At 46.5% G+C, this 13,637-nt stretch overlaps 1 protein-coding gene across 7 annotated transcripts in view; it reads left to right on the top strand.

Annotated features, from left to right (window-relative positions):
- Positions 1-13,637, top strand: part of PTPN20 (protein tyrosine phosphatase non-receptor type 20) — a 124,623-nt gene that overhangs the window by 76,531 nt on the left and 34,455 nt on the right. The window contains exon 11 of one of the 7 annotated variants that reach the window (XR_009493277.1): positions 11,673-11,823. The exons of the other annotated variants lie outside the window; for them this stretch is intronic. The gene's annotated coding sequence lies outside the window, so the exon portion shown is untranslated. The remainder of the gene's footprint in view (positions 1-11,672; positions 11,824-13,637) is intronic. 7 annotated transcript variants of the gene reach the window in all.

Here is a 13,637-nt window from a genome sequence, read left to right as displayed (position 1 = left end):
TTTCTAGATATTTGAGGGCTTTGGTTAATTATACACCATAGAACAGCATTAATATTCTCAAACAGTATCCTTTCTGCTCAGTATCCGCACTTGGGATGTCAGCAATCCAGAACCAATCTTCTCACAAATCCAACGTAGAAAACTTACTTCACAGAAATGCCTGTTAGTGTTTTTATTCTCTCAAAAAATACATCTAAAGAGCTCAGTACTGTAGTGTTAGGGTGCTTGTTTACAGGGAATTCCGCCTGTATGAAGCAGAAAATGAAGCAGAACATTAAAGCTGTTTGCAACAAAGGGCCAGATCAAAGAGACACAGCAGTCAGAGTCTGAGCAGTTCTGGCCCTACAAAACAAAACGGTGCGTGAGTCCCTTAGGGACTGTCCAAGCTGGCCTGTCATTGAGCATCGGGGTCTGTTGTGGCCTGCCCGGGATGCCTGAGCTGGCATACTACTGTGAGCAGCTTATTTTTATGAGTGTTCTAATGACCTCTAAGGGGAGACAATGTCTCTGCCCACTGGCACTAACTGCTACCCTCAGAGCTGAGTGATGGCATTTGGCCACAGTGGCCACCCCCTAGCTCCTCTGGTCAAGTCCTGTGGGGGAGAGAGGGGGCAGAGAGACTGCCAGGCTCCTGCCGGAGACAAGGAGCCTGAGTAAGGCATTTGTAAGGAGGCCTGGGGTTGAGCAGGGTCACTCACATCTCCTCTGGCTCTTGACCTTCAGGGGAAGTATGTTGATGAAAAGATAAGCTATAAAAGCAAGTCATAGAAAGCAGTACAATAATAACAAATAATCTGGGAATACACCTTTGCTGGGATTCATTAAATGAGAAGAAAAGAGGCCTCTGCTCATCACTGTAATACCGAGGCCAGGGCTAGATCTGTGCCTGTGGCCAGGATGGTGTCCTACTCGGAAGGCGTCTGGGGAAGTGCAGCAACCTGAGCGGTAATGCTGGGAGACAGCGAGAGAGCCTCCGTAGATCTGTGGGCAGGGGGCACCCTGCTGAGTAGGCTGCTTTGCTGGAGAATCACAAGTGTACACTACTAGACTCTGATGCTGGGAGGGACTGGGGGCAGGAGGAGAAGGGGATGACAGAGGATGAGATGGCTGGATGGCATCACTGACTCGATGGACGTGAGTCTGGGTGAACTCTGGGAGTTGGTGATGGACAGGGAGGCCTGGCATGCTGAGATTCATGGGGTCGCAAAGAGTCGGACACGACTGAGCGACTGAACTGAACTGAACTGAAGTGCCCTCTCTGTCTATTCTCACTCACAAGTTCCCTAGTTGTCCACACCCAGATGCATGGAGTGTCATGCAGGTGTGATCTCCTGGTACTTCTCTGCTTTCCCCACCACCCACCTTTCTTCAGAGCAGAGCAGGAAGGGACAGTGTCATATTGCACTTAAAGCCCTCTCCTTGAAATAGGTGCAGACTTACAAAGCATTACACACTTTTCTCACCCTCACCCCTAGACTGTTAGAGTGATTGTTTATATCACAGCTTGTTTATATACTACAGCAAACACAACATCACAACTATTGATGGATGACTTTCTTATGAGCTGTCATAGGCTCAACTGTGCTTTCCTCTGCTTTGAGTCATTATTACCGAGTGTGATGCCTAAATAGAGTAAGTTCTCAGTAAAAGTCAGATGAATGGAGAATGGATGAACAGAAAAGTTGTCTGCATACCTAGCATGTAATGTCAGTATTCTGGAGCAATGTTCGTATCATAGGCATTGGTTTATGACATGAGCATACTATCCAGAAATGCTTAGGCATATTCCACAGAGACCAGTCCCATGAGAGTCAATACGAGAAGAGTTCTTGGGACATACTGCATTCCATAGGCTTCCTGGTGGCTCAGTTGGTAAAGAATCTGCGTACAACGCAGGAGACCTGGATTCGATCCCTGGGTTGGCAAGATTCCCTGGAGAAGGGAATGGCTACCCACACCAGTATTCTTGCCTGGAGAATTCCATGGGTAGAGAAGTCTGGGGCGCTACAGTCCATGCGGTTGCAAAGAGTCGAACATGACTGAGTGACTAACTTCATTCTGCAGGAGTTCCATAGTACAGATTAGTATACTAGCATCAGATGGACCAGAAGAAGGACTTGCACACAGAAAGTGCCATCTCTCTTGATCTTTGGTATGAAATTATGATTACAGGAAGAAGGATGAATGAATTAAATATTGGGTTGTAATAGAAAACTTACTTTTGTCTCTTTAGTGGTTACATAGGAATTCTATTGCATTTATTAGCATTTATCCTCCAATCGCTTTTCCCAAGAGGGGCTCATGAGTTCTATATTCCATGTCTGGAATATTTGAAAATGTCTTTCTCGTGTAGTATGATGTTTGTCTGCATAAAATTCACATGTCGTTCCTTTCTCATTTGGAGGGTTTTGTAGATATTGTAGAGATTTGTAGACATTTTGTAGATATGCACCTAACCGCATAGCATTGAATGTTGTTATGGAGGAAGCTATTGTGTTGAAAACATAACTCTCATTCAAACAGACAGGTAACATATTTCATTGTTCCATTTGACTTATTAATGGCCAGACCAGCAGGAAGACAAAAGGGTTGGCTGGGTTTAAGAAACGAAATTTTCCCCCAAGCACCATGTACTCACGTTTAAACTTCTGTTGTTCTCCCATGGCCTTTTTCTCCTCCTCCTCCTCCTCTCTGAGGTCTTCTGTCTCCTCTAATTCTTGTTTTGTGGGTCCGTGATTCTCATCTGTCAGGTGTTCTTCAGCCGCTGGTTGCCTGTCTCCTCTCCTCTGGTGTTTGAATGTTTCCCATGGTCGCTCCTTTCCACTTGGACAGGAAACCCTGCTGTCTACAGTGAACACTCAAGGGTGGTGTGGGTATCGTCAGGGCTGGAAGCTTGGACTTCACTCTGCTGCCTCTCAACTTGTCCTTATTGGCGCTGACTTCTCGTATGTCCCTGCTCCTCAATTTCAAGTAGTTCATATATTTCAATGAGTGAATGAATGTCCATACCTTATTTTTCGGGTGCATTTTCCCAATGCTTCGGTGAAGCCAGTCACCACAAACGCTCGTTTACTGTTAGAGAAACCAAGTGAATAAGCAGCTTAGTGCTGTCACAGAGGGCCCTCAGGAGTTCTCCTTCTTCATGAAGTGAAAAGAGATGTTGCCTTCTCATGCTGCAGTGCTAAAGACTAGAATTGTTAGTAGATAACACTTGACACTATCTCCCAGACCATCTCTCAAGAGAAGCAGTCTGGTAACAATGAACAACAACCACCATCTTGACTGCTGCTGCTCTTTTGTATAAGGCATTTTGGGAACCACTGTTAAGCGAATCCTTCTGGACTTGGGGATTCCCTTTTGCTTAGCTTTTTCTGTTGATAACAGGTAAAGCAAAGGTTGTTGGCTAAAGATAAGTCAGAGTGTTGGTCAACCCCAGAGTCTTCTCTCCACATGCATAGTGCTTGGGTATGCTGAAAGTGCCTAGCCCTGTGCGTCCCAGAAACAGGGGTAAGAAGGTGAGCTTCTGATTCAGAGCCCTTTTCACCCTGGAACCTGGGAAGACATGACTCACTCACAGAGAATGATCAGAAGGAAAACAAGGATTGCATCAGAACAGGGGCTCACCAGGCCCCTTCAGAACCCTGCTGCTGGCTGCGGCACACTGTCCACGCCGGCCCGGCTGTGTGCTTCTGGCCTCGCACAGGCGCAGTGCAGGCGTCCTCTCGCATGGGTGTGGTGCATATGTCGTTCCTCCTGCTACGAGAGGAGGATCACGGCCATCTTTTAAGTGGAAGTGGTTGTTCATCTTTCCACAGACAGTAGTGAGACCCTGAGGCCTGTTCCTTGTACTGACTTTTCCTGGCTTGAGAGATCCAAGCTGAGAACAAGCCATCATTGTATTCCAGGCTGCTGAAAAGGAAGGGTGGGTACCAGAATTGGCAGGCCCCGGTTGCTGGGATCAGCTGTCATTTGTCTGTTTCTTGGTTGTTTCCCAACTTCTTTCTAACTCAGGGTCCCTTCAGAGAGGATAGGTCAGCACTGGGTCAGGCTTAGAACAGACACAGCTCCTCTCAGAATTGTTATGCTCTAATTTTCCATGTGATTTTTCTCTTACAAAACAATCCATCCCACCTGAGGACAGAAAAGAAAAAAAAAAACCAAAACAGACCACAATATTAAAAGTTTATTGTTGGAGTGATAATTTTACTGCTCACCTCTGGATTAACCTTGGTCTAACACATTTCCAACTTCATTGTATTCACTCTGTATTGTCAGTGCTTAAAGTATTTTCTGTGCCCCGAAGCGTTAATTAAATGAGCGGTTGCATAAAAGACAGAAGAGGCAGAGAGGTGAGTTTATTCCAACTTTAAATGTAGTTGAAAGCCTGTTCTTTGTGTGACCTGCCGGGGAGAGCAGCAACAGCCACCCTGGAGTGTGATAGCAGTGTCTCCTTGCTGAGCAAGATCCCAGCACAGGGACTGCTTCGGTCTGTTACCCCATCTGAAGCTCAAAGGAACCCCCGAAAGAGAGGTTAATTGGTCTTTGTTGGAGAGGCAGACTCTAAGTCACATGGAATTATACCCAGAGCCGGCCCCACGGTTCTCCGTCCCTCTGCACTCCCTGAGCTCTTCACTGGGGCTCAGGGTTCCCTGCTTTTCTGCTTGGATTTGGAGCTGACAATGAGCCTCCTTTTGGACAGAAACACAGCCACCCTGACACTTCCTGTGTGGGCTGATTTTCCACTTGGCAGCAGCACTGGCCCCCAGAGCCCACAGTGCCCAGGGCACCTATTGTTTGAACTCAGGTGGCTTCTGTGTGACCGGAAGCCCCACGTTCTCACCCCTCTGGGCTGCTCAGCCCGCTCCCTGGTAAAGGCTGACCTGGAATGACAGGCAGTTTCTACAGTTAGCTTTGAGAGGGTGGGATGTGCTCTATCAAAGAAGGAAGGTGGGAGGCCGTTGGATCAGTGTTTGCCTGGATCCTTTATAACCACCTCGAAATGGTTTCCTGCCACTAAGGCAGTCCCACCTTTGTCATCCCCCCACCACAGGGCACCCACTCACCCCTGCCAGCAGTCACAGTGTGTGCCCATCTAGGAGAGTCTGTTACCTCTAATGATATTACTCTGCTCAAAGCCTGGCCTGGCTCCCCTCCATGTAACCAGAAAGCTCCAAACCGGCTGGGTAGGCCAACTGTGAAGCCTTCTCCACTGGCACAGCCTTCTGCTTCCTGGGGAAGGAAACTGGCCGACAGCAGCCCTCACATCTAGGTCTGGAAATGGGGTGCTGGCAAACCAAGTCTGCTCTGAGGTCGCCAGGTCAGCCTCCAGGACAAACAGGCCCTGCTTACCCGGGGCCCAGGCACCGAGAGGGGGGCAAAGCTGCAAGGGCCCCAGGCCAGGAACAGCTGCCCACGGGGCCTTCAGCTCAGGAGGCCATCGCTCAAGCCAAAGAAGCGCCATGAACCAAGGCCAGGCTTGGACTCTCAGGGTGACTGGAATAGCCAGTAGTTTCCCAGGCTTGGAGACAGTCCCAGTGTGCGGAGAGCCCTGAGCCCACAGGGGCCGCTCAGGCTGAAGGGTCTCCAATAGTTTCCCAGGCCTGGAGACAGTCCCAGTGTGCGGAGAGCCCTGAGCCCACAGGGGCCGCTCAGGCTGAAGGGTCTCCATGGAGGGCGTACCTGCTGAGCAGGGTGCAGTGCAGTACCCTGGCCCAGCCTCCCCTCTCGGGCTCTCTCGTGGAGCTGAGCACGCTGCTGGCACTCAGCAGTTCATAAATCACCGTCCTGCAAGGCCTTCAGCTGGGATAACTGCACAGCTGGAGGAATTTTCTTTTTTCCCCCCAAACTTAACACATCATAAAACACAGCCGTTTAGGGAATGAGAACAACCAGGAGGTGTTTTTGCCTCAGAGGCTCTGTTCTAGGAAAGCTTGAAAGGTGAGGTTTGGAGCCTGATACATCTCCACTCCCAGTCAGCCTTACCAGAGCATGAGAACGGCCATTTCCACGGGTCCCCAGGCACCTTCTGAACTGGCAGGCTGGCTGCTTGGCCAGGGCCAGCCAGACCTGGGGCAGAAAGAGGCCAGGGCTCTCTCTCCAGGGCCATCTTGGGTTCGTGACAGGTGGGTTTACTGTAAGCGAGTATAAATTCGTCCCAAAATTTGGTCCCGAGTCTCCTCATCCCATTCAGAGTCTGTCGGCACATGACCCTAGGTTCTGCCAGCCAAAGACAAGGCCTAGTCCAGAGGAGAGCTCGGAGGGGCCTGGCTACAGTCTGGTTAAGGAGGGAGTCTCCGCCAGGCCACAGCTTCTATTTCGTATCAGATCAAGATTCTCCAACATGGGTATTAAAGACTTTACTTTCATTCATTAATTCATTGACTTACTCTCTTTTCCTTTTCTTTCATGTCATAAAGATTACTGAGTATTTCTTAAGTGTCAGAGACAGCCTAAGCAGTAGAAGCAGATAGGTGCCTGTTCCCACGGTGCTTTCAAACACTTCAGGAAGATTACAATGCCTATAATTTAAACATCGTCTCATGATGATTATTTGAGGAGATGCAAGGTATGAAAGGAAGCAGGCGCCTGGAGAATGTGACAGAGGGAGGGGATCCGTTCTTAGGGTTCAGGGCTAGTGACAAGGGGGCAGTGACGTCTGAGCTGAGATCTGCAGCGCAAATAAGAGTTAGTTTGCTGAGGGCCCACCAGATGTGGCAAATGGCAGAGACAGAGCTGCCTGCAATGGGCCTATGCAGGGGGAGCGAGCTGTGTCCAGGGAATTGAGAGACCAGTGCAGCTAGTCAAGCAAGGGTGGCGGGTGAGAGCTGAGGGAGGGTAGTGGCTGGGCTCAGGGGCTCAGCTGGGGGCTGTGTACCAGACAGTTTCTCCTGGAACCTTTCCAGAAGGCTCCTCCTGGAAAGTAGGGGCAGTGTCATCTGCTTGGAGTGAGGGGGACTGTACACAGTGGGAGAGTTTAGCAGGAGGGCAAGTTGACAAGAAAGACATGGTGGGTGTGAAATACAGGACTTTGGGATATTGAAATGTGGGTCCATAGCAGAGTCCATTTTCTCTTCCTTTTCTGAACATCTCCATATGTATGTGCACCTCAAACTTCATATATACGGTTCTTTATACAGATGAACACATATGATTATATATATTAGATTTTATATATATTAAGATTATGCTCTTCATATATATGTATATTTTTTTTTAGTTGAAGCAAGTAGTATGAGAAAAGGAGCAGAAGAGAGAAATGTGTTGCATTCTGGAAACTGCAAGCTAATCAGCTTGACTGGAGCCAAGGATGAGGGGGAAGGGCTGGCTTAGTTTATGTCCCGAGGGTAACTAAAGAGAAGGAACAGATGGGTCATATTAGCTTCTCAGGATAAAGGTCACCTTAATTGGAGGCTGGGGATGACTGCACGCCAGTGAACTGGTCCAGCTGATGTGACTTGCAGGATGCAGGAGGACTCACCTGCCCCACAGCCTCCTGAGAGCATTGCTCTTAGACTAGAGTGCTTTTCAGAATCATCAATCCCATGAGTCTGAGAAAAAAGGCCAAGGAAATTACAAACAAACAAAAACCAAAAACAGCCTCCAAACTCCCTTTTTCTCTCCTTGGGAGGACTGTCTTTATTAAAGTCTCCTTGGTAGCTAAAGCTGTGAGAAGTCGTGGTTCAGCAAAACTGTAACTGTTTAACCCAGAATCAAGTTATTGATCCTGTCTTTTAGCTTCTGTATTCTGATGCTTGGACACCTTGGGACCTTGCTGCCAGTTCCCAAAGGTAGTAAACAACCTACCTGAGAGTATGTTTTTCAACTGCAAACCAACCAGCCCAGGGCCCATACCCGACTACCTCCTTCAGTGGTTCTCACACTTTGGGCCAGTATCCATCTGCCCTAATCACCCAGGGCCACATACTTGAAACATGCCCCAGAACTACTAAAATTGTTCAAACTAGCCAATCCTAAGCAACCTCATTCTGCCCTGTCTAGTCATTCCCACGAAAACCACAATAGAGGCATTTGCCCACAATTTCCCCCTTCCTCTGCCTCCTGATTGACCCTGGTGGCCCTACATGGCAGGCTGTGTCTCCTGTTTCTAGGGATCTGTGGATACAACAAAGTCTTTCAAGACAATCATTTCCAAGTCTGCGTGTCTTATCATACCGGATTAAAACAAGTCCCAGTACCCTTACACAGCTCTATGGGTAGTCTGACCAGGACAGTCCTTCCTGACACCTATTGCTCTACGTAATTTCTATAATTCTCCAAAGTGTCCCAGTCTGGATGATAAGTTTTAAAGGGCCGTGTCTCCTCATTGAGAATCCTAGGTGATATGGAGCAAAAGAGGAGGGTCAACGGCAGAATCCTAGAGATTTGTGAGAAGGAAACAGGGTCAATGTGAAGTGGGAGAACTTGTCACATCAGAGAAACTGAGACTTGGAAAGTTACAAAAGTAACAATTCGTGAAGAAGCCAAAGGAAGTGAGCACAGCCGCAGAAGGCAGAGTGGGAAGTGGTGACTGCACAGCTCACTGCTCAGCGTTAGAATCACGGAGAGAAGCTGGGATGGAGATGGGCAGGAATCCGAAAGGCAACAAGCCTAAGGACATAGTTTATTTCAAGGGGGTAAACTCGGTTTTCCTGAGTTTTGTAGAAGAAGAGAAGTCACAAGACAGAAAACATAGCGAGAAAGCATCGTCTCTTTAAAAAAAATGGTGCTGGGGAAACTGCGCTGCTGCTAAGTCGCTTCAGTCGTGTCTGACTCCTAGCGACCCCGTGGACTGCAGCCTCCCAGGCTCCTCTCTGTCCATGGGATTTTCCAGGCAAGAGTACTGGAGTGGGGTGCCATTGCCTTCTCCGGGGGAAACTCCATATCCACGTGCAAAAGAATGAAACTGGACTTCTATTTGATGCCATAAATAAAAATCAAAGCAAAATGGATTAAATATGTAAGTGTAAGACCTGAAACTATAAAGTTCCTCAAAGAAACCATTGGTGGGGGTGGGGGGAACTTCTTGACATTGGTCTTTGCAATGACTTCTTGGATTTGATACCAAAAGTACAGGAAATAAAACCAAAAACAGACAAGTGGGACTTTATCAAAGTGGAAAAATGGAAAGGAAACAGCAGACAACAGTGAAACGGCATCCTATGGAATGAGAGAAAATACATGCAAACCGTCCATCTAACAGGGGGTTATCCCAAACATAAACATCTACTTCAACTCAACAGCAACCCCCTCCAATAATCCAATTAGAAAATGGTCAGAGTGCTTGTGTATACATTTGTCCAAAGGAGGCGTACACATGGCCACCAGGCGTATGGAAAGGTGTTCAATATCCCCAGTCATCAAGGAAATGAAGATCAAAACCACAGTGGGATATTACCTCATGTCTGTTAGGATGATAATTAGCAAAAGCAAAAGATAAATGTTGGCAAGAATGTGGAGGGATTGGAATGCTTATACAATGTTGGTGGGAATGTAGAATGGCACAGCTGCTATGGAAAACAACACAGAGATTGCTCAAAAAAATTAAAAACAGAACTATGATCTGGCACTCTCACCTCTGGGTGTATATCCAAAAAAATGAAATCAAGAAGCCTAAAAGATACCTGTATCCCCACGTCCACTACAGCGTTATACACAATAGTCATGATATGGAAGCAAATCAAATGTTTATCAACAGATGAATGGACAAAGAAATGATATGTATCATATATATGTATATACTGAATCTTTAAAAAAGGAAATTCTGCCGTTTGTGACTGCGTGGATGAACCTAGAGAACATTATGCCACATGAAGTAAGCTGGTCACAGGACACACACTGCATGATCCCACTTATATGAGCCGTCTAAAATAGCCAGCCTCAGAGAAGCAGAGAGTAAAATGGTGGTTGTCAGAGGCTGGGGTGTAGGAGGGGGTGAGGAGTTGTTTTCAATGGGTATAGAATTTATTATACAAGATGATAAATTCTAGAGATTTTGTTATACAACATCTTACCTGTTAGTTAACAATATAGTATTGTGTGTGTGTGTGTATGCGTGCTGCTGCTGCTGCTAAGTCACTTCAAGTTGTGTTGAAGTCTTTGCAACGCTATGGACCGTAGCCTGCCAGGCTCCTCTGTCCATGGGATTCTCCAGGCAAGAATCCTGGAGTGGACTGACACGTTCTCCTTCAAGGGATCTTCCCGCCCAGGGGTCTAACTTGGGTCTCCCGCATCTCCTGCATTGCAGGCAAGTTCTTTACCACTAAGCCAACAGGGAAGCCCCTTAGTATTGTACTCTTTACAATATGTAAAGAAGATTGATCTCATGTTATATTCTTACTGAAAAAAAAGAACACAAGGAAATTTTCTTGAAAGTGATGTGTATTTTTAGTGCCTTGGTGCTGTGGTTGTGGGATCGTATCACAGGAGTATGCATATGTCCACATTCATCAAGATGTATAAATTAAATATATGCATGCTTTTGTATATGAATTATATCTCAGTAAAGCTAAAAAAGAAAAAAAGAAGTTATAAGACAGAAATGTGGAAAGAGGTCAAGAAGGAATCAGGAAGGTGAGGGATCCAGAGTCCAGGAGGAAAAGTTTGTCTTGAAAAGAGGAAGACTATTTCTCCATAAAGACCCACTGGGGGAAGATAGAGACATTCTGAGGCAAAGGGGAGAGAAAGTAAGAACGTCATTATCAGATGAAATCTCAATAAATTACGAAGCTCATTCCTCAGGAAGTGGGGGTGCGTGTGTGGGCTTGGAGAGAGGAGAAAGATTGGGAACAGCTGCTGGAGGAACCTGCTGGAGGCCAGCAAGGGAGGAAAAACTGGGTTATGCAGCAGCCTCAAGGGACCCGGGAGGTTTGCAAGGCCTGGCTTGCTGAGCCGAGGCGTGCAGTTCCACAGCCTCCCTCTCTGCGCTGCACGGACCAAGGGGCACAGGGGAAGCGAGGTGCTGGCTCTGCCGGTGCTGGAGCCTGGCAAGGTGGGAATGGCAAAATGCCAGGAGAGCCAGGGATTTTGAACCATATGTGAGCTTAGAGCTGAAACTGATTTCGAACGGAACTTGTGGGATGAGAAAATGGGTGATCTTTAGGGAGATAAAGAGCAGATGAAGGAGGACTGGGGAGAGATGGAAGTAGGAGCAGATTGTGGTCAATGAGGGTTACATCAGAGGGACTGGTGATGGAGTGATTCTTACTATTTAAGATTCTATGCTCACCTAAGTCTTCGCTACCCCAAGGGTCCCTTTCAGGCCAATTTTGCTCCATGAAAGTGCATGTAGCCCTCACTTTGCATGGTCTAATACGCATGAATGTCTGTTACCCTGCTTTCAAGATTTTCTTTTTTTTAGTTTTCAGATGTGTTAGCTTTGAAATTGAACAGGACACTTTGCGACACGCTTGGGTATAAGAATACTTCTCCCCCAACCACATCCCCCCTCTCTTGAAGTAAAAGCCTTTGCTTCAGGCCTCCCCTGAATCTCAAAAGGCTCAAGAGTTAATGGTTAGGAAAATGTGAACATGTAGTACTAAGAATATCTGTTGGGCCAGGAAACTGGTAATAATTTAAACAACACATCAGTCATACAGCATGGAATCTATAACGCATGTCAGAGTCTATAATGCACTTTTGATTATAAAAATTAAAGGTCATATTTTATATCTCAGGATAAGAGGTAAAACTGACTTCGGCAAAAATAACCAATTGAAGACAAGGGCTCCATGGCTGGGTGGCTGAGCCTGGCAAGATCCGTATTGTACTTGAGAGGAAGGATTGAGATGAATAACAATGCAGATTATTCTCAGCTCAAAGGAGAAGGTAAGTCAGGGATACAGATTGGAAAGACCAGGGTAACAACTGCAAGAACAGAAAAATGTCATCATTTCAAAACCATCAAGAAAGCAAAAATTGCCTGTGCAGGAAAAATATAAATAAAAAGAGAAGCAATAGGAAGGTATGGAAAAAAGAAGCTATAAAATAAGATGGCTGAAGTAAGTCCAAGTTACATCAGTAATCACAAAAAAGCAAACCGATTAACTTACTTATTAAAAGATAGATACCATCAGGTTAAAAAATTTTTAAATCCATCCATATGCTGTTACAAGCGACAGAACTGAAATAAAATTATGCAGAAAATTAAGGGATAGAAAAAATACACATATCAGGCATATGTAAACCTCAATAATGATGGTGAAGCAATATTAATCACAGATACAATAGAATTTAGGCAAATGGCATTTGGGGGTAATGGGAATTCACTATCCTAAAATAATTGTCTGCAATTATGAGCTGGATGTTCTTGAATAGCATAGCCCTGGAGTATCAAAACCAATATTGTATCAATATGCATAAGGCAAAAGCGAACAGAATGATAAAAAATTGCAAAGCGATAACCATAATGTAAGATTTTAATTCACTTCTATATAAACAGATAAGAAAATTAGTAGACAGAGAATCCAAACACTATCCCCCTGCATAATCTGATAAATAAATATGCCACCTTGGAATCATTGTTGGGGCAGTTCTCTGAAAACTCTGGTGGACAGCCAGGCTGGCACTTCTTTCTGATGGAGATGGCTTTCTTGGTAACAGAAGACAAAAATCACTGTCCTTCAAAACCTAAGAAGTAATGGCACTGACATGAAGTAACTAGAAACCTGTCTGGGTGGCAGGCTAAGTGTCATGTTCTGGGTTAGTGCTCTGAGCCTCAGGATTCCCATCTGGAAAATGGGCATGGGAACCGTGTGTGGTCTGCTAACTGGGAGTACAGACTGGCAAGAGGAGGGGAGGAAAGGAATAGGCTTTGAGCCCATTAAGCTCCATGCATATGCCAGTGTCCTGATGCTGTGAGATGTTCTTGTGGATTCAGACCAGAATGCTACTGTGTTCACAGAAGGTACGAGACAAATCATGGCTGGATTAGTTAGACAGGGAGCAGAATAAATCAGCCATACCAAGAGTTTGAAATTGGTCTTTTGGGAGGAAAGCCTGGTTTGAACAGGGAGCTATTATTGTCCTGGAAATGAGGGAATTGGGAGTGTCCAGGTCATCAGAGCCCAGCTAATTAAGGCTGGACTTAGTCACCCTAACAGGAAGTCTGGGAGCCTGATAGCTGGAGGCCAGCGGACTTGATGCTACCATCCCCTGAGGTCCTGCCAGGCCACAGAGGCTTGGCCCTGGGACACTAACGGGTTCCATCCTGGGCCCACGCCTGAACCCACCGATGCGTGGAACCACTTACTCCTGAGAGCTGGTTCAGGGGCCCTGGTTCAGGTGGGGTAGATCCCCACCCCAGCCAATGCTTGAAGGCCTACATGACACTCCATTTTCAGTGAAGAAAGAAAGGCTACTTCCAGGGAAGGAAGAGTCTGGAAGCTAAAGGAATGGGGTATATTAATTATCTATGCTGTGTAACAGGCTACGAATTTAGCAACTGAACACCCAGTTATCATATCTTAGTTCTTGTAGGTCAGAAGTATAGATGGGCTCTGCTGGGTCACCTGCCAAGGGTCCCACGAGACTGAAATCACCAGGCCAGAGTCTTATCTGGAGGCTCTTGGCGGATTCTGCTTCCCAGCTGTCTCAGGTTGCTGGCAGGATTTAGGTCTTTGTGAATTTCCATCTGAGGTCCC

Source organism: Bos taurus, chromosome 28, assembly GCF_002263795.3.
Source record: "Bos taurus isolate L1 Dominette 01449 registration number 42190680 breed Hereford chromosome 28, ARS-UCD2.0, whole genome shotgun sequence".
In the NCBI taxonomy this organism is placed as follows: Eukaryota; Metazoa; Chordata; class Mammalia; order Artiodactyla; family Bovidae; genus Bos; species Bos taurus.
The sequence above is the reverse complement of the archived record's forward strand: the minus strand, read 5'-3'. Positions and strand labels throughout refer to the sequence as shown.